Source organism: Cervus elaphus, chromosome 17 (assembly GCF_910594005.1).
Source record: "Cervus elaphus chromosome 17, mCerEla1.1, whole genome shotgun sequence".
NCBI lineage: Eukaryota > Metazoa > Chordata > Mammalia > Artiodactyla > Cervidae > Cervus > Cervus elaphus.
Window position 1 is genome coordinate 59,563,894 of NC_057831.1, and position 22,152 is coordinate 59,586,045.

Genomic DNA, 22,152 nt, shown 5'->3' on the forward strand with positions numbered 1-22,152 from the left:
ATGGTACATATACACCATGGAATATTACTCAGCCATTAAAAAGAATTCATTTGAATCAGTTCTAATGAGATGGATGAAACTGGAGCTCATTATACAGACTGAAGTAAGCCAGAAAGATAAACACCAATACAGTATACTAACGCATATATATGGAGTTTAAAAAGATGGTAACGATAACCCTATATGCAGGACAGAAAAAGAGACACAGATGTATAGAACAGACTTTGGGACTCTGTGGGAGAAGGCGAGGGTGGGATGTTCTGAGAGAACAGCATTGAAACAAGTATACTATCAAGGGTGAAACAGATCACCAGCCCAGGTTGGATGCATGAGACAAGTGCTCGGGGACTGGTGCACTGGGAAGACCCAGAGGGATCGGGTGGAGAGGGAGGGGAGGGGGGATCGGGATGGGGAACACATGTAAATCCATGGCTGATTCATGTCAATGTATGGCAAAAACCACTACAATATTGTAAGGTAATTAGCCTCCAACTAATAAAAATAAATGAAAAAAAAAAAGAATCAACTTTTACTTAGAAACTGAAATTAGAGATCAGCTCTCTTTTGCTCTATAAATTCAACAACCTAGGTGAGGGGTGACATGAGGTAACTAACACCAATCCTTACTCAGGCCTACCTCTGGCTAATGTTCCAGCAAGCAGTTCTCCTGGTTGTCTTTTTTCCAAAATTTTCATTGAAAAGTGACAAAGTTGGCATGATTTGTCTAAGAGAACTGCTGCATCTTCTTCCTGTAAGAGTGCAAAATTTCCATGAATTTCTTGCTTACACACAAACACAAAAACAAAACAAACAAAAAAACCAGCTATCTCTTCAACAGGCCTAGCTGGAAAATTCTACATCATCTAAACCCCACCAGCTGCCCAAGCTCATGTCTTTAATCCTGCCACACAAGGTAAATGTTTTTACTTGGAATCGTTTTTCCCCTGGAGCTGACATGACCCAATCCAGACTTTTTTGTTTCTTAAAAAACACAACAAACAGGACTTCCCTGGTGGTGCAGTGGATAAAAATCTACCTGCCGATGCAGGGGACATAGGTTCGATTCCTGGTTGGGGACGATTCCACATGCTGCGGAGCAACTAAGCCTATGGGTCACGACTACTGAGCCCATGCTCTGCCACAAGCGAAACCACCGCAATAAGAAGCCTGTGCACCTCAACGAAGAGTAGCCCTCTGCTCCCTGCAACTAGAGAAAGCCTGAGTTCAGCAACAAAGGCCCAGTGCAGTCAAAAATAAAGTAAATAAAAAACAAAAATACCAAACCCTCCCCCAACCCACTCTGATTATGACAGTAATAAGTGTTCTTTGTAGAAAATTCAAAAAGTGCTGAAAAGCACTCCTCAAATTAAAAATCACTTGGACTCTCAAGACTCAGAAATAACTACTTTTAACATATCAGCCTTATCTTTTTCCAAGTTTTATTTATGCATGTACACCCACACCCACAGGCACACACACATGTAATTGGAATCATACTGTGTCTACTGTCTTGTATTTTTCTTGCTCAAAGACATAATCCATATTCATCTGAGCATCATTTTTATGGTTCACATAGTATTCCCTTGTGCAATGTTCCATAATTTATTTAAAGACTCTCCCTCCCATTGTCAGGCATTTGCATATTGCCAGATTGCCATTCCTGAAAGCATGAACCATTTCAGACCCCTCTCAGCCCTATCAGCAGTTCAGGGCCATGGCCGCTTCTCTGTTCCCTTAGCAACACTGCTGACTAAGTGGGTCTTTTTCCTCCACAGAAAGATAATGGGAGACTCTCATTATGACACATAAATTTGGAAAGAGGAATTTACTTTGTTAACAACACTTTTAATGTGTGTATCTAAAGTACTGTTTAATTACCAGAGAATTTTCATGCAGTTTTTTTTTTCTCTTCAAGATATTAGTTGTAGTTAATTAACACTGTGATGAAATTTTAAAATAATGTTTATTTCCATTAATGCTCTTGTTCTCACTATGGAAGCTCCTTGAGGCCAGAAACTATGTCTTACTAATCATTGTATTTCCAGAATCTCTCACATAAAAGGCTTTTAATTAATGTCTGCTGGACTTCCCTGCGGTCCAGTGGTTGAGTCCACCTGCCAATGCAGGGGACATGGGTTTGATCCCTGGGCCGGGAGGATTGACAGGCTGTGGGGCAACTACGGAGCCCAAGGGCCACAGTTACTGAAGCCAGCATGCCCAAGAGCCTGCGCCCTGCAGCAGGACAGGCCACTGCAGGGGGAAGCCTGCAGGCCCCAAGGAAGAGAAGCCGCCACTGCCCTGCAGTGACGATCTAACACAGCCATAAATAAGTAAATAATTGTAAAAATAAATACATAATAAATACATTTCTGTTGAAGTAATGAACAAAGTTTAAATAGGTGTCAAACAAACCAACAGTCACGCCATGGAAATCACTTTGGATAAAGCTAAAAATTGGATCCAGCTTTATTTTTAAAACTTCAGTTTTCAAGTTAATCTTCTCAACTGTTATATTTGTCTTAGGACACTAGACCCTGACTGCACCTGTGCTAGGTACTGGGAAAGCATCAGAGTAAAATAATAGGAAGATATCTCAGTGCACAGACATGCCTGCCTAGCAGTATAACTAGCCTAAAGATCAGCAGCATAGCCCAATGACTTAGGCTGTTGCCTTCAGTTTTGGGTCTACACTGAGGACACTCATCTTTGTGGTAGTAAGAGAAGACTGTCTCAGCATCCAGGAGTGATTCTGATTTAAAGAGACCCAGAGCATTGGCTTCCCACTCTCAGACGGTGAGAAGCTCCAAATCAGACCACTGCAAGTCAGCCTTGACCACATGCCAGACCAAGAATGGTACTGTGTCTTCCCGGCAATTCACAGGCGAGCACAATTCCAGGAATTTCTTTTGGGGAAGATTTGTAATAAGCTCCGGAATGACTATAGAAACAGCCACAATTGGTGTTCTATAGTAAGACATATTTTTAGATTCAACTTTCAACTCTGGTCACACAGAGCATAAGCTCTGGACATTGTCTTCTGCATCCTCTTTCCCAGGATTTCTCAAATTGCTGGGGGGTGGGGGTGGAGTGAGGTCATGACCCCCATAGGGTCACAGAGAGGAAAACAGCAAAGCATCAAGTAGAGTTTTCTTGAAACTGCTGGGAGTGGGGGCGGGGGTGGGGAAAGAATTCTCTTGTCAGTGGTTCCTACCGATGCCTCATTGCCATCACACTGCTGCCTCCTTCTCTGTTCCATCCGTCAGTCACGACAGCTGCTTCTGGTTTAAAACTTACTGAGTGTCAGGCATCATCTAGGTACTTTCATTCCCAGTGCCTTTTATTATTTTTCATGTCATGGCACAAAGAAAATGATACTATCTGTGCAGCCAACACACAGGGGTGGCTCTTCATGGGAGGAGGCCACTGGGTGAGCGTCTTACCCCACTGGTCTGTGGACTGAAAATACTCTATTATGCCACACTCTTAATCCATTTGTGGCATGCCACTAGGAAATTCTGCTTTAAAGGGATTTTATCATCTAATAAGTACAATCTTATGGGCTCTTGGGCTTCTGAAGTGGCACTAGTGGTAAAGAATCTGCCTGCCAATGCAGGAGATGCAAGAGATGCAAATTCGATTCCTGGGTAGGGAAGATCCCCTGGAGGAGGCAATGGGCAAACCACTCCAGTATTCTTGCCTGGAAAATCCTGTGGACAGAGGAGCCTGAAGGGCTACAGTCCACGGGGTTGCAAAGAGTTTGACATGTCTGAGCAACTGACCACCTAGGGTTTTTTTTTTTAATTGCTATTTATATTAACTAAATGCAGCTCAGGAAAGTTAACAGCCTTGCATCTGGTCACACAGCTAATTGGGAATTCAAACCCAAGGGTTTTAGACTATATTATTTGTTCACAGTTATTTATTCCTTTTCTGCCTTGCAGTGCTCACTTGTAAGATGGAAAATGCTTCTCCATTCTAATGACTTTGGTCTTGGCCATATGATGTGCTTCGGTCAAAGAAATGTGAATGGAGATGCCATATCCAAACAGAGGCTTCAACCTCGTAGAGATATCTGAACCCTCATGTTCATTGCAGCATTACTCACAATTTAAGTTAAGATATGGAAACAACCTGTGTCTACCAATGGATGAACAGATAAAGAAGATACAGTAACTATACATATACAATGGAATACTATCCAGCCATGAGAAAGAATGAACTCCTGCCATCTCTGACAACCTGGATGAACCTTGAAGGCATTATGCTAAATTAAGCAAATTAGACAAAGACAAATATTATATGATATCATATATTTGGGAGAAGGCAATGGCACCCCACTCCAGTACACTTGCCTGAAAAATCCCATGGATGGAGGAGCCTGGTAGGTTGCAGTCCATGGGGTTGCTAAGAGTCGGACACGACTGAGTGACTTCACTTTCACTTTCCACTTTCATGCATTGGAGAAGGAAATGGCAACCCACTCCAGTGTTCTTGCCTGGAGAATCCCAGGGACGGGGGAGCCTGGTGGGCTGCCATCTATGGGGTCACATAGAGTCAGACACGACTGAAGTGACTTAGCAGCAGCAGCACATATTTGGGATCTAAAAAGTCAAACTCAGAGAAACATAGAAGAGTGGAACATAGTAGAGTGGTGGTTAGCAGGGGCTGCAGGTGGGAGAAATGAAACGTTGTCAAAGGGTACAAATTCCGGTTATAAGACTAGCAAATTTGGGCATCTAATGTACAGCATGGTGATTATAGCTAATAACACCATAATATACATACACTTAGTGTTGCTAGGAGAATATATCTTAAATGTTCTCATCACAAAAAGAAATGGTTGGAATTCCCTAGTGGTCAAGTGGATAAGAATCTGCCTGCCAATGCAGAGAACACGGGTTGGATCCCTGGGCCCACATGCCGCAGGGAAACCAAAGCCGTGTACCACGACTGCTGAGCCCACACTCTGGAGTCTGTGAGTCAAACTCCTGAGCCCCCAACACAGCTCCTGAAGCCTGAGAGCCCCAGGGCCCGTGCTCCGAGACATGCTCCCACCATGGTGAGATGCCCAGGCACCACCACCAGAAAGGAGCCCCTGTGCAGGGGAGACCGGGAAGACCCGGTATTGTCAATCAATAAATAAATACCTAATATTTAAAAAAAAAAAAAGAAATGGTAACTATATGACAGGATGGAGCTAGTAGCTGATGTTAAGGTGGGAATCGTTAGGTAGTATGTAAGTGGAGCAAACCATCACATTTGCACACCTTAACTTACACAATGTTAGGTATCAATTATATCGCCATAAAGCTGGGTAGAAAAAAACAGAGGCTCTAAAAGCGCTTTCATGATTTAGCTTGACTTCTTATGCTCCTGCCACCTGCCACAAAAACATGCCCTACATAGAAGAACCAGAACGAAAAGACAGAGGGAGCAAATCTAAGAAGAGTCTGGCAAAAGCAAGCAAAGCTATTGCCAAGCCTTAGATTTGGGAGAAAATACTGTTGTAAAACACTGATTTGGGCAGTTATTAGACAGCCTAAGTTGTCTAATACATGAGGTCATGTCAATCCACAGTCCAGGCCTTTTCCACTCTGCTCTATTGCTTCTCACCTCCAATCTTTCAAGGAGATTCCCCCATCAGCCTATTTTTCCGAGTATTTTTATTTTTCATATTCTCAGTAAAAATAGTAGAAATTTTCTTTCTATCCTTTTTTCTAGCTGTGATACAGGCCCTCAGAAGATGTCAACATGAAAGTAAGAATGATCCCTTGCAAGTGAAAGATACATATATAGACGATAGTTGATAAAATTTCCAAAACCCATCCACTTCTGTCACTATTGTTTTGATACGTACTACCTGGTGAGATAGGCAGGACACTCTTTCCACAAGATCAGTACTCAATACCTGTTTACTGAATGAAGCAGCCAATCAATAATCATTTTGCTTAAGAGAAAGCAAAAGACTTAGAGATTGAATAACGATAATAGTGATCTTTAGTTCTGTAGTTTAGTCATGGACCCAGTTCTGTGCTAAAGATGTCATGTAATCTCTATCCTATTCCTGTTTGCCTATAGTAATAGAAACCTGGAGCTAGGCATCTGGCCACCAGGAAATACTATGGTTTCCATGATCCTTTGCAGTTAGCTCCAGGCACGTGCCTAAGGCCTGGCCAGTGGGATTTAAAAGACGTCCCAGTCAGGATCTGAAAAGAAAAGTAATGAATCTTACCTTACCTAGTCCTTTTTCCTTCTTCTGCAATCAGACACAATAGCAGTAACTGAAAGGTGCATTTGATCATGAGATGGGAGCCCAGTGTGCATGAACTTTTGCACGTAAAAGTAAAATTGTATTTTTGTGTTGTTGCTGTTCAGTCACTAAGTCCCGTCTGACTCTGCAACCCCCTGGGCTGCAGCACGCGGAGCACCCCTGCTCTTCATAACCCCCTGGGGTTTGCTCAGATTCATGTCCGTTGAGTCAGACATCTTTGTAAGCCAGTGTATTTTGAGTTACCCCTCCTGTGTTTTTCTTTACAGCAACCTAATATATTTCCTACCTAATGCTGCAGCTATTATCACTTCTTTTCAGATGGGGAAACTGAAGTCCAGATTGATTAACTTACATCAAGTTCGCACAGTTATTAATAGTAAGCAGTAGAACCAGGGCTCAGATCAAGGCGTGACTGATGCCCATGGCCAAGTTCTGTGCCCCTACGCCATCCACCCTTCTCCCAAGGGCAGGCTTTACACCTGCTGTTCAGTTTTCTCTTGCTCTATAACTGAGGTTTCAATTACAAGTACTTACTATATTACAGAAGGTAAATTTATTTTTCCCATTAAGAAAGAAATCTTCAGATCTGCCTGAGATGGAAGGGTAGTATTCTCTGGCATGTAATAAAAATTTTCAACTAGAAGAGAATGAATTAGGGCAGCCTACACACTGGTGGCAGAGAGTAAAGAATCTGCCTGCAGTGCAGAAAACCCGGATTCAATTCCTAAATTGGGAAGATCCCCTGGAGAAGGGAATGGCTACCCACTCCAGTATTCTTGCCTGGAGAATTCCATGGACAGAGGAGCCTGGCAGGCTATAAAGAGTCAGACATGACTGAGCTACTAACACACACACACAAACCACGGGCAGACGGAAGTGAGAAGTGAGAAGAGGGCCTCGGAAGACCCTTTGTATATGTAGGAAAAAACATTACAACTTCTGCTTGCATTTACGATTTCATCTTTAAAAGCCAGAAATGTAACTTAAATAATATGTAAAATAGGTAAGGACATCGCTGCCTTCATCCAGTCCCTCTGACAGAGATTCATGTGTCCAGCAGTCTCTCCCAGAGAAGGGAAGGAGCACCCTTAGGGTTCTTAATGTAAACTTTTGCCAGTGGCATAGTGAAACATCTTACAATTTAGAGTGTGCCCAGTTTATGGATTGAGAGTTAAATTTTCTGGTTTTAATTAAACTAGGAAAGCAGAAATGTAGTTTAAAAGGAGAAACTGTGAACTGAAGATCATTCTAATAAAGCAAGCACAAACAACTTGAAAACAGAAAAATTTATACTTCTGGAAAGACTCATCAGCTATAATGGTGGTTTACCTACTAAGTTGAGTATGACTCTTTGCCACCCCCATGGACTATAGCCCACCAGGCTCCTCTGTCCTTGGGATTTTCCAGGCAAGAATCCTGGAGTAGGTTGCCATTTCCTTCTCCAGGGTATCCCCACCAAGAGATTGAACCTGGGTCTCCTGCATTGCAGGTGGATTCTTTACCAACTGAGCCACCAGGGAAGCCCAAATAGAAAAGTAGCTTAAAAGGAGAAACTGTGAACTGAAGGTCATTCTAACAAAACAAACAACATGAAAACAGCAGAATTTATACTTCTAGAAAGATATCATCAGCTATAATGAGTTTTTTTTAAGATGATCTAATCAGATCTGACATAAGTCAGATAAACAATTTTGAAATTGTCAAGAAATTATCTTGTTTAAAATAGGTTAACATGCACACTCATTAACAATGAAACTTACCCCAAGTATATATTAAGCCTTGAGATATTGGCTAATGATTGCATTAAGTCATCACAGTTAGCAATACATTTTAAACTATAGGTAATTTCCTTTATTCCATTATGCTAAAATGTTTGCTCTTGTGTATTATAGTGATAATATATATTGTTATTTTTCAGTCTCTTAGTCATGTCCAACTCTTTGCGACCACATGGGCTGCAGCAAGCCAGACATCCCTGTCCATCACCAACACCCAGAGCTTGCTCAAACCCATGTCCGTTGAGTTGGTGATGCCATCCAACCATCTCATTCTCTGTTGTCCCCTTCTTCTCCTGCCTTCAATCTTTCCTAGCATCACAGTCTTCTCCAGTGAATCAACTCTGTGAATCAGGTGGCCAAAACATTGGAGCTTCAGCTTTAGCATCAGTCCTACCAATGAATATTCAGGACTGATTTCCTTTAGGATGGACTGATTGGATCTCCTTGCAGTCCAAGGGACTCTCAAGAGCCTTCTCCAACACCATAGTTCAAAAGCATCAATTCTTCGATGCTCAGCACTCCTTATGATCCAACTCTCACATCCATACATGACTACAGAAAAAACCATAGCTTTGACTAGACAGACCTTTGTTGGCAAAGTGATGTCTCTGCTTTTAATATGCTGTCTAGGTTTGTCATAGCTTTTCTTCCAAAAAGCAAGCATCTTTTAATTTCATGGCTGCAGTCACCATCTGCAGTGATTTTGGAGCCCCCAAAAATAAAGTCTGACACTGTTTCCATTGTTTCCCCATCTATTTGCCATGAAGTGATGGGACCAGATGCCATGGTCTTTGTTTTTTGAATGTTGAGTTTCAAGCAAGCTTTTTCACTCTCCTCTTTCACTTTCATCAAGAGGCTTTTCAGTTCCTCTTCACTTTCTGCCATAAGGGTGGTGTCATCGGCCTATCTGAGGTTATTGATATTTCTTCCAGCGATCTTGATTCCAGCTTGTGCTTCATGGAGCCTAGCATTTCTCATGATGTACTCTGCACATAAGTTCAATAAGCGGGGTGACAATAGACAGCCTTGATGTACTCCTTTCCCAATTTGGAGCCAGTCCATTGTTCCATGTCTGGGGCAAACTGTTGCTTCCTGACCTGCATACAGATTTCTCAGAAAGCAGGTCAGGTGATCTGGTATTCATCCTTGAAGAATTTTCCACTGTTTGTTGTGATCCACACAGTCAAAGGCTTTGGCGTAGTCGATAAAGCAGAAGTAGATGTTTTTCTGGAACTCTCTTGCTTTTTCAGATGTTGGCAATTTGATCTCTGGTTCCTCTGCCTTTTCTAAACCCAGCTCGAGCATCTGGACGTTCTCGGTTCACGCACTGTTGACGCCTGGCTTGGAGAATTAAGCACTCTAAGATGTGCTTATCCCTTTGCCTGAGAAAATTGATGAAATCATCTTTCAGCTAGGACAAACTTTCCTTTCTGATTGTGTTCCTTATCAGCAAAAAATTTTAAAGCACGCACTCTCAAAATAAGTACAATATGTTCACTTACAAATGGCATCTGCTTAATATTCATACATATGAGTATACATATTTATGTACTCTTAATATATATCATTATAATACACAAGTGTGGTATGGACCTAACCGAAATGGGTTAGAATGAAATTTCTGGACAATAGGGTATTGTGTATACAGAAAGTGTCAAACTAAGATTCTGTTGTTTTTGTGTACAAACAAGTATTCCCAAACACCTTTGAATACTACACTACTGCCATTTAATGAGTGTCTACAATATGGGTGAATCTTTGTCCAGATTCTAGTGAATCCTCGCAACAATAGCAATAAAACAAACATTTACATACACCTTGGTGGCAGGCACTGTTCTAAGCACTCTGCATGTCTTAAATATTAATTCTCCAAAATACGTACCATTATCCCCACTTTTCAGATGAAGAAACAGACCACAGAGGATTTAAGTATCTCACCCAAGACAGGGATGGCAGAGCAGCCTGATCCCAACTTCATGCTTTGAGCCACTCTATCCTATGTTTAATGGCCTAAGCAGGTACATGTTATTAGCTCCACATTATAGATTAGGAAAATGAGGCACTGAGTGGTAAAACTTGGGTTTGAACTCAGCCTAACTGAATCCGCAGTCTCGACCATGCCCTGGTGCCTTCCAAAGGTCAATAGTGCAGTGAGTGGCCCAGTTCCCAGAGAACATTGGGAGGGCCACACTTTATCTTGTTGGCAAAACTGTTTTTTATAAAGAATATATTAGTAGGAGAAAAGCAACATGATAAATTGTATTTAATAAATAAGAACATCTGATTTTCTTATTTGCTTTGCTTGCAAAAGTCAGAAAGTTAAAGTCTTTTTTCTTTTTAGAAAAGGTTTAAAACATGTTCAGAAAAATGTAGGTATCTTAAGTGTACGGCTCAATGAATTTTCACAAACTGAGAATTAGCATTCTCTTCAATCTGCAGTTTCTCTTCTGAAGACACATTTTGGGAGGGTTTCTTTAGTTAAATATGCATTAATAGTTGTAAACTCAAACCATGCTTGCAATTCAGGAGACTGGGGCCCTCTTCCCTGCGTCAGAAAGATCCCCCTGGAGAAAGGGATGGCTACCCACTTTGGTATTCTTGCCTGAAGAACTCCATAGACAGAGGAGCCTGGTGGGCTACAGCCCATGGGATCACGAAGAGCTGGATACAACTGAGTGAATTACACTTCCACTTTTCACTACAGATATTTATTTCCTGTTCATGGAAAGACCAAAACAGGTGTTCCTGATTATCAGCAGCTCTCCTCTGAGTGATAAATCAGGCCAGAAGCCTTTCACCTTGTGGCCCTGCCATCTTCTATAATATGGGTTGCTTCTAACACTATAGCCTAAGGAAAGATTGGGACGATCCTGGGTCAGAGGTGTTACTGGGCCATGTCTGAAAGCGGCATGTATCACTTCTGCTAACGCACCATCAGCCAGAACACATGACCACAGCTTACTATGAAGGAAGAAACTAGAGTCTAGCTACGTGCCCAGGAAGACGAGGCAACAGGCTCAGTCCGGCCACAATGGTTAGCAAAATGCAGAGACAATTCTAAACAAAGAATACTCTAACTTCAAATCCTTTTTAATCCTTAATCAAGCCCTATGAAAAGATCACCGCTCAACAAAATGAAATTTATCCTAAATCATACTATATTTTGTTACTTTAAATAAGACCACCTTTCCTTTTTAATAACTTATATTCCATATGTTTAAAGTAATTCAAGCCAATGTTTTCTATCATTAGATGACATTGTACAGTTATAGAATTTCAGTTTTGAAAAAAAACCTAGTGCTTGTTTTTATTCTGCAAATCAGAAGACTGAAAACAGAGAAGGCTGGTAGGCTTGGTCAAGGTTACACAGCAACTTACTGAGTAGACAGCGATTTTCTGTTATAAGCTTCAACTTCCTCAAGTAAAACATCCTTCATGTCTTAAATATAATTTAAACTTTTCTAAAGACTTTTTTCCGTTACTTCCCATTAGGGAAATTACTTTTACTCTTTGTTCAAGGAATTGATATCTCAAAGGGCAAAGCATCTAAAATAAAAGGAAGTTACTTAAGAATTCCCTTGATCCATATATGAATCCTAGGTGCATTCTGCCCTCTTTTAAATTGAGACACATTTTGAGCCTCCCTCACTGATAACTTTCTGAGAGTGAATTAAGTAGTATAGTCTATTCAGCCCACATTCTTTACAGTAAGGTGGACTGCATTTCTAAAGGGATATATCGGTTATTTCCTGGCTTGTGTAATTGGTTGGTTGATTATTTACTGAAGAAAATTGGTCAACTGGTAACTGTGTGTTTTTTAAAAATTAAATTCTAAGTATTTATTGAGCCTTTCAGTTCAGTTCAGTTCAGTTTAGCCACTCAATCATGTCCAACTCTTTGCAACCCTGGGAACCGCAGCACACCAAGCCTCCCTGTCCATCACCAACTCCCGGAGTCCACCCAAACCCATGTCAACTGAGTTGGTGATGCCATCCAACCATCTCATCCTCTGTCGTCCCCTTCTCCTCCTGCCCCCAATCCCTCCCAGCATCAGGGTCTTTTCAAGTGAGTCAGCTCTTTGAATCAGGTGGCCAACGTATTGGAGTTTCAGCTTCAACATGAGTTCTTCCAATGAACACCCAGGACTGATCTCCTTTAGAATGGACTGGTTGGATCTCCTTGCAGTCCAAAGGACTCTCAAGAGTCTTCTCCAACACCACAGTTCATAAGCATCGATTCTTCAGTGGTCAACTTTCTTTATAGCCCAACTCTCACATCCATACATGACTACTGGAAAAACCATAGCCTTGACTAGACAGACCTTTGTTGACAAAGTAATGTCTCTGCTTTTTAATATGCTATCTAGGTTGGTAATAACTTTCCTTCCAAGGAGCAAGGGTCTCTTAATTTCATGGCTGCAATCACCATCTGCAGTGATTTTGGAGCCCCCCAAAGTAAAGTCTGTCACTGTTTCCACTGTTTCCCCATCTATTTCCCATGAAGTAATGGGACCAGATGCCATGATCTTAGTTTTCTGAATGTTGAGCTTTAAGCCAGCTTTTTCACTCTCCTCTTTCACTTTCATCAAGAGGCTCTTTAGTTCCTCTTCACTTTCTGCCATAAGGGTGGTGTCATCTGCATATCTGAGGCTATTGATATTTCTCCCGGCAATCTTGATTCCAGCTTGTGCTTCTTCCAGCCCAGTGTTTCTCATGATGTACTCTGCACATAAGTTAAATAAGCAGGGTGACACTATACAGCCTTGACGTACTCCTTTTCCTATGTGGAACCAGTCTGTTGTTCCATGTCCAGTTCTAACTGTTGCTTCCTGACCTGCATACAGGTTTCTCAAGAGGCAGGTCAGGTGGTCTGGTATTCCCATCTCTTTCAGAATTTTCCACAGTTTATTGTGATCCACACAGTCAAAGGCTTTGGCATAGTCAATAAAGCAGAAATAGATGTTTTTCTGGAACTCTCTTACTTTTTCGATGATCCAAAGGATGTTGGCAATTTGATCTCTTGTTCCTCTGCCTTTTCTAAAACCAGCTTGAACATCTGGAAGTTCAGAGTTCACGTATTGCTGAAGCCTGATTTGAAGAATTTTGAGCATTACTTTACTAGCATGTGAGATGAGTGCAATTGTGCAATAGTTTGAGCATTCTTTGGCATTGGAATGAAAATGGACATTTTCCAGTCCTGTGGCCACTGCCGAGTTTTCCAAATTTTCTGACATATTGAGTGCAGCACTTTCACAGCATCATCTTTTAGGATTTGAAATAGCTCAACTGGAATTCCATCACCTCCACTAGCTTTGTTTGTAGTGATTCTACCTGAGGCCCACTTGACTTCACATTCCAGGGTGTCTGGCTCTAGGTGAGTGATCACACCATCATGATTTTCTGGGTCATGAAGATCTTTTTTGTACAGTTCTTCTCTGTATTCTTACCACCTCTTCTTAATATCTTCTGCTCCTGTTAGGTCCATACCATTTCTGTCCTTTATTGAGCCCATGTTTGCATGAAATGCAAGATTCCCTTGGTATCTCTAATTTTCTTGAAGAGATCTCTAGTATTTCCCATTCTGTTGTTTTCCTCTATTTCTTTGCATTGATCTCTGAAGGAGGCTTTCTCATCTTTCCTTGCTATTCTTTGGAACTCTGTATTCAAATGGGTATATATTTCCTTTTCTCCTTTGCTTTTTGCTTCCCTTCTTTTCACAGGTATTTGTAAGGCCTCCTCAGACAGCCATTTTGCTTTTTTGCATTTCTTTTCCTTGGGGATGGTCTTGATTCCTGTCTCCTGTACAATGTCACAAACCTCCATCCATAGTTCATCAGGCACTCTGTCTATCAGATCTAGTCCGTTAAATCTATTTCTCACTTCCACTGTATAATCATAAGGGATTTGATTTAGGTCCTACCTGAATGGTCTAATGGTTTTCCCCACTTTCTTCAATTTAAGTCTGAATTTGGCAATAAGGAGTTCATGATCTGAGCCACAGTCAGCTCCCGGTTTTGTTTTCGCTGACTATATAGAGCTTCTCCATCTTTGGCTGCAGAGAATATAATCAGTCTGATTTCGGTGTTGACCATGTGGTGATGTCCATGTGTAGAGTCTTCTCTTGTGTTGTTGGAAGAGGGTGCCCAAGTATTGAGCCCTCACTCTGGACCACATACTGCGCTAGATGCAGGAGATGCAATGGAGGGCCACACGAGCACCACCTCCTTCCCCTTCCCAGAGCATGGCAAGCCGCCTACTCTGACCGCTCATCACAAGACAGAATTCACAAGGATGCAGAAAGTACTTTTTCCTTTTTTAGAAAAATACATACTTGGAAACATGCATATGTTGTGGGTGTACAGCTCTACAAATTCCTACATATTGAACAGACCTGCATCACCAGTACCCAGAATAAGAAGTAACAAATGATCAGCTCCATACAGGTCTCTCTGTGCTCCCTTCCAGCTGCTAATCCTCCCAGAGTAATCACCACCCCTACTTCTACTTTTTTCAAAAAATTGTGTTGAAGTATAGTGGATTTACAATGTTCTGTTAATTTCTGCCATACAGCAAGAGATTCAGCTGTGTCTATATATATATATTCTTTTTCATATTGCTTTCCATTATGATCTATCACAGGATATTGAATATAATTCCTGTGCCATACAGTATAACCTTGATGTTTATCTGTTCTATACGTAACCGTTGGCATCTGCTAATCCCAAACTCCCACCCTTCTCTCCCTTACCCCCTGTTGGCAACCACAAGTTTGTTCTCATATCTGTGAATCTTTCTATTTCACAGATGTGTTCACTGCCTTATTTCATTCCACATACAAGTGATATCATTTGGTGTTTGTCTTTCTCTGACTTACTTCACTCAGGATGATCATCTCTGGGTCCATCCTTGTTGCTGCGAATGGCATGATTTCATTCTTTTTTATGGCTGATTGGTGTTTCATTGTGCGTATGTACCATGTCTTCTTTATCCGTTCATCTGTCAATGGACAGTTAGGCTGTTTTCGTGTCTTGCCTATTGCAAATAGTGCTACAGTGAACGCTAGGGTGCAGGTATCATTCTGAATTATAGTTTTGTCCAGACACGTGCTCAGGAGTGGAATGGCTGGGTCATATGGCAGCTCTGTTGTCAGTGACTGAAGAATCTCCGTGCTGTTTTCCACAGTGACAACAATTTACATCCCCACCAACAATGTCACCTCAACTTCTAACAACACAGATTAGTTTGCAGATTTTAAATCAATTCATATAAATGTAATCACATTATATTTTCTTTCGTGTCTATATTCTTTAGCTATGCTTGTGAGATTCATTCATATTATTGCATATAATTGCCATTTGTCCATTCCCAGCCTGTCTACAGTAGTGTAAATTCTATGCGTGATATAAATATTCCACAATTTATATAGTCATTCTGCTGATGTAAATTTGAGTAAAAGGCCATTGTGAACAGACTTCTATAAACATTCGTGTAAGTGTCTTTTGGAGCATTTGTATATGTATTTCTATTGGTTATATGGCTAAGAAAACAATTATTGGGTCATAGATAAGTTACATATAGATTTAACCTTAATATATATTGTCAAACAGTTTTCCAAAGTGGTTATACCAATTTTCATTCTCCAAACCATCTATGAGAGTTGTTGCATCAAGTATTTTTTTTTTCAAGTATTTTTTAACATACCAATAAGTAAGTAAAATAAGAAATATTCAGAGGCCAAAAATTAAATAGAAATCCAGAGAAGTACTTAGGGCCTTGAAGTTAACCTCCCGCAGTAAACATTTGTTGAGCACATAAGATTTGGGGCTTGAAAAATGTATGGCCTCAAGGGACATGAGGGATGACAGACGAAGCACCCAGGTAACAGTAAACCAGAAATAAACTTCTTCCTGAGGCAGAGAACAAAAACGTTACCCAGAGGGATCGGGTAGAGAGGGAGGTGGGAGGGGGGATCGGGATCGGGAACACATGTAAATCCATGGCTGATTCATGTCAGTGTATGACAAAACCCACTACAATATTGTAAAGTAATTAGCCTCCAACTAATAAAAATAAATGAAAAAAAAAAAGCTGCCTTTCTTGAACCTTGGCATAGAGTGGGAGAGGGAAAAGAGAAATTCACCCTGATAATTCATAACCAAAAGCTGGCCCTCGCACAGGTTTGCAGCCCAAATTCATGTCACCTGAGAGGTCTAAAAAACCTCAAGCCTAGAATTTAAAGTAGTTCTGAATGGGTAGTTCACCCAAGGAACCTAGAACAGAAAAAACAACTATCCTTCAAACCATATCTCAAAGAAATTCCCTAAGAATTACCCAAAGAGCAAGAGCATGTGGCTAATTTTTTTAAAAACTCACAGAACACACAAGAAATGAAGACACCATGAGCAAAAGGTAGCAGAAACAATGGGCAGCAGCATGAGAACTGCCACACAAGGATGAAGAGAATATTCTTAACATCACTGGCGTTTTCGTAGCAAACAGTTTCCTTTTCTAACACTTAAGGCCACTGTTATTTTTGTGATTTTCAGTCACTTGGAATGGGAGGAAAGCTCACTAAATGATTTTCTATTTCTTTAGCAAAAATCAATCTATCCAAAGTTTCCCAATTTCAGTCCTTGATGGACCACCTTTCATGATTTCTTCCATACTGTGGTACCATTATACTATTATATACCCAGTATTTTATTTAAATTGACTTATTTTGAGAAAAATGCATGTTCCTACTTTAGCCTAGCTCTAAGCAATAATATCCCAGAACCACAGTTGTGATGTACAAATTCTGTTTCTAATACCATTCAAAATACATTCTTAACTATTACACCATAAAGATTTCTGTGGATACTATCCAAAATACTCTTGAACACTACCGGGTTCACATGAACTATGTCTTACAAAACTGGACTGGACTAGACCACTAGGAAGTGGTCATTTTCATTTTGAGGAAAGAAAAGGCAAGGACAAGGTGAGGACTGAGGGCAGAGGCAGCAGAGAGAGCGTGGGCATAATGTGAAAAGAGTAATGAAATATTAAAAAAGCAAAGAGTAGAGAGAGACCAAAGATGAATTTACCTAATTTACAGATGTGTCTATGATGTCAGGGACTGTAGCTCAACGGGTTCCTCTGTCCACGGAATTTTCCAGGCAAGAATATTGGAGTGTGTTCCCGTTCCCTTCTCTAGGGGATCTTACCGACCCAGGGATCGAGTCTGGGTTTCCTGCATTGCAGGTGGATTCCTTACCATCTGCGTCACCAGGAAGTCCACCCAGGAACAGGCCCATGCTCCCTAACTGTCACAGACGGCAGCTGCCTTTCAGGCCTCCTGCTGCAGCAGTTAACTCTGTCTGAGCGGATGCCCCTCGCAGCTGACACACTCCCAGCCCCAGGATATTGACTGTAATAGCACTATGTTTCCCCTACTCAAAAAATCATAGTTGAAATTAGATGGATGCAAAATTGTTCTAATTTATTTTTAAGATAAAATTAAAATTCACAAAGGTCTATACATTATTCATTTCTGATTACTTGCAACACATTTCACAACTGATCTAATCCAGTCATTCCATTTTACAGATGAGGAAAGTGAAGGCCAAGAAGGGTGATTCTGATCTGCCTCCTACGCTCCTTGCCCTGTGGGCTCTTCTCAACCAAAGATTTAAACATAAGGGATTTGGGGTTTTAAGCCATTTGTCACATTTCCTTAACCAGCAGTCTTTCCAAATAATGAACTAATTCTACCAAGAGTCCAAATCTACAACAGGGACCAGATTTTCCTGGCCTGAATACGTCTGAGAGTAAGAAAGCCTACACGACTCCCAAAGAACCACCTTGAGAGAATACAGTTGGGTCCATTTGGCTTCTGGGTCTCAATTCTAACGCAGTACTGCCACTCAGATTCACAGAGAGACGCCTGTCGGATTTAGCGACCTAAGGTTCTCTGACTACGCGGAAGAGGTCAGAATGAGCGGGAACTCCAGAACGCAGCCAGCCTCAGCCCTCTCCTCCCGCTGCTTCATACAGGCAGATCCGGGCCGGCAGATCCTCTTTCACGGGAGCCTCTGAGTCCCACAACACTAGGGGGCGCTATTCCCACTATATTTGATGACGCTGACCCCCAAGAGCAGAAGTCCATAGTCTTATATGAGTGGCGCGCCTGGGTTTAAGCAATGCGGGGAACATAGCAGCCTCTAAATTATGGGACCAGGAGATTAAATTTTTCGACTGAAAACTCGAATGCTTCTACCTTGGGAAAACAGCCCACCTTAACAAGGCTTTCATTTTTCTTCCGAAGAGCAACAAAATTATTGCTCTATTGGAAAGATGAGTCAGTCCTTCTACCATGTTGACACATAAATAACTGCATTTCTTCCGGAGTTCAGCTTACCAAGTTTGAAGTAGTTAGGCTACTCCCCAGCACCAGAAGCCAAAACTCTGCTGCCAAAGGTCCCGACCATATGGACATGCCTGCAAGTCTCCAAACTGGTTTGATAGCCCGCAGGAGCCTATTGCTACAATCATAAATTATACATTTCTAGGAATGCTGCTTTTCTTTTCATTGACTGCCATTTCCAGGAAAGGGTTTTTCTTTTTTCTTTTACTGCTCTCAATGGAAGTTTTTCTGCTGACACGGTCCATAATTAAAAATCAAAGTAATAAAGTGACATTCTCAAATTTGAATACTGGGTACAAAAAGCTTAATTGCCAGTCCTCCAAGCCAAACGGCACAGTGGCTCCAACATTAAGTCATAGAGATTTTCAAGAGAGTAATTAGATAGGACTTTAAAAGTGCATCCATTTAATTTTATTAGAACAAGTTTTAGAACCTTAAGACAAGCTGCAAATACTGAGCTACAATTTTTTCCTTTTCATATTTCATTTATTGGAAAGTTATTTAACAACTGTCATTATATCCAAGTGGATAGATAACTGTTCAAAGAACTTAACTAATAGGGAATGTCATGAAAGTTTCCTGGATTTAAGGTGCTTGTTCCCATGATGATGTATAAAAGTGAAAATACCCCGGAAGCTTTTAGCACCTCAACCGACCAGCACCCAGTGTGTGACTTCATATGACAGAGTAAGGGGTCACTAAGCGAATTGACTCCACAGAATGAAGTTGCCTCAAGCCAGTGTAGTTTACAACATCATTCCTTTCCCAGAGGACTCAGTTAAACAAGTAAGGGGAAAAATAACATTCAACATGTTTCATTTTTTTTCCTCTTGATCCCCAACATCTCCAAAACTAGAGGAAATAAACATGATCTACTGCTTCAAAACATGTATCCATAATGTAGTAGATGTTAAGTCCTTGTACCTCTTTTCCTAGGATACTACTGATAGAATATAATGGGGTTCGAAATATAGATGGTTTAGCCACATAAGCCACTGAAATTGATTTTAAGAACAAAGACTGTTACATAACGTCTATTGGAACATGGACAGCAAAAGGTTCAGAATTTTCATAATCTGGGAAGTCAATTATTTATCAAGTGTGATGCCTTTTTAGCAAGTTATCTTGATGTAGCAAAAAAGACTTAGGTGTGTTTCTAAGCTATTTTTTTAACTTCAATGCTGGAAAAATGATTTTACTGAACCATGTGAAATAGTGGTTAGAATTGTTTTTACTTCAAGCACAGAATCTGTATTAAAAACAACACAGCTTCATGTCCTTCCTTCTGTATTTCTCCTCGCAAAAGGGAAAAAACACATTCCCCAATATATTTTCTGGGAGCACTCTCTTTGTAATAGTTCCTTTGCAAAGGTCCTGTTCATATTTATATCTTATTACTTTTCTTATACTGGATTTATTGATAGTTTCTAACAAAAATATGATTTCAGTATATTTACTGAACAAAATCCAATATAACAGACCCCAATTCAATTTTTTTCATCAAAATGGAGAACAATAAAGAACCGAAAGTCCTCAGTTCAGACACATAGCATCAAAAAAACTTATATTGTTTAAAGAAATAACTCAATAAGGAGGAAGTGATAGATATTACTTAAAGAACAACATTAGCTTTGTTTATTTATCTATGTTTCTAATAATCTTGCCTCTAACTTAGTAAGCGACAAACAGTTTTGGTGTTCCTGGGTTATTGAAACCCATGTAAGTACAGTCATTTTCTAAAAATAGAGAAAAAAATCGTGATTATGCATTTTGAGGTACCCATGGTCCATACTTACTGTTAATCATCATTTCATGTCTTCAAGTTTAATTTAAGAGAATATTTTAAAACCTTACTGTTTCCCATATTATTTTGCTATTGTGCCAGTATTTTTTGTAAGTTAATCATGTTTATGCTTTGCATGTTTATAAGAGTTTGTACTCTGAATCTATAATGTCCTGCTTTTGAAGACCGATTACAGAGGGTTTTCTTCATTGACCATTAGGTAAAGGGTTGAAAAATAACTTTGGTTTACAATAGATTTTTACTTTAATGGATGGGTGTTTTCATTATTTACCTGTTTTCAGTCTCTTGTGTATCAGCCTAGTGATGATTATAGTTGTTTTAAAGATGATGCTCATTTCTGGTCTATTGCATCATCCTGAGATTTAGTAATGATTTTAGATTTTCCACCTAAATTACAGGGCACTTTCCACTGAAAATGGTAAACAATATTACAAACTAAAAAAAAAGGAGTAATCTGATTTCTGGGAAGAGGGAGCCCAGTGAAAGATGTGTGCTTTTATAAGGATGGACAATGGAAAGCAAAATAATAACTCCTAACTTTGATTGTTCAAATATATTCTGCAATACAGAGAGCTGCATGCAGGCTGGAGCAGGCATGGGGCAGGAAGGTTAAGTAGAAGAGAAGGCGCAATACTTCAGATTGGCAGTAGACTGCAGCAAGAATAATCTAATCAAAACGAAATTAAATTATCTAGTCCCAGGGCAGGCTCCTGGGACCGCTGCACTGAATGCTCGGAGAACTCCTCCCAGACATTTTCCCCAGTCAAACTCACATGATGAATGCAGATGAAATTTGAAATATGAAAATCTGAAATAATTTATGGAAGTTGTCAGAAATTTGGCCTGCTTGTGGTGTAATTTCCTCTGAGACGAGGCAGGCCAGCTCACTGCTGCAAGACTCGGAGCGGCTGCTGGCCTTCCAGTGGATGGATCAGCCCCTTTAAAATGCTCTACCAGACAAATTACAGCTCATTACACACAGCCTTGCACCATGCCATTATGTCAGAGGAAATCTTTTTTCATTTGCACAAATTTGCTTGGAATTCTCATATTTATTTGAGCATCCATTATCGAATCTGAACATTGAATTATCCACAATTATTTTCTGGGTACGCGGATGTTTGTGTATATGGAATAGATGGTGACTGTGGGGCTATAAAAATATTACCGTGTGGCGGAAACCCCACGTCCTTTGCAGCTATGTAACCAAGAGCATCGTGTGACTGTTGAAAGAGAATTGACTTTTGCGAAGATATTTACAAGATTCTTTTTCTTTGTGAACGTCCTTGGAAGGAGGCTGACTGCTCTCAATGTCTCTGTCTCTGCTCTGTGATGGATGAGAACTACAAATTATTTGTCACACCTGGGTTAGGATCCCATGCTCCCTCCACACGCAATTTGGTTTTTGATGGTCATTTTCCTATTAATCCGACCCTGATGTATATTCTTCAACAAGGCATTTCTTCTGATTGCTGAAAAAGACATCACTCTCCTGAAACTCATTCCTTTCTTTGTCATTTTTCTCATTACATTGCCATAGCAAAAGTAGGCTCTATGGCTCAGAAACACTGCAATATAATCACACAATTAAATAATTGTCTACAGAAATTAACTAGTTTTATACAAATCCTAATTATAAGAGTGTTTGTATCACAGCTTTTAAATGGTTCCTATTGTTTAGCCTAATCAATCTCTGCTAAAGGTAATATTTCTAAATTGAGTGCAGTACTTCTCAATATTATTTTACCCAGTCATACAGGCTTCTATCTAAATGCGTCGTCAACCTTTCCAGTGACTAAATAATTAAATGTTCTCCATTGACTTGTTGACATTTCAGTCCTTATAACAGGTATAGATTCAAAAGGAAAATGCAATCATTCTCCAAAGCCAGCTTT

General features: G+C 40.4%; 1 long non-coding RNA gene across 1 annotated transcript in view; it reads left to right on the plus strand.

The window, feature by feature from the left end:
- LOC122673191 overlaps window positions 1-9,401 on the plus strand; it is a 31,469-nt gene extending 22,068 nt beyond the window's left edge. Inside the window, exon 3 of the long non-coding RNA XR_006334635.1 lies at window positions 9,300-9,401. This is a non-coding gene — a long non-coding RNA (uncharacterized LOC122673191). The remainder of the gene's footprint in view (window positions 1-9,299) is intronic.
- Window positions 9,402-22,152: the final 12,751 nt, after the last annotated feature.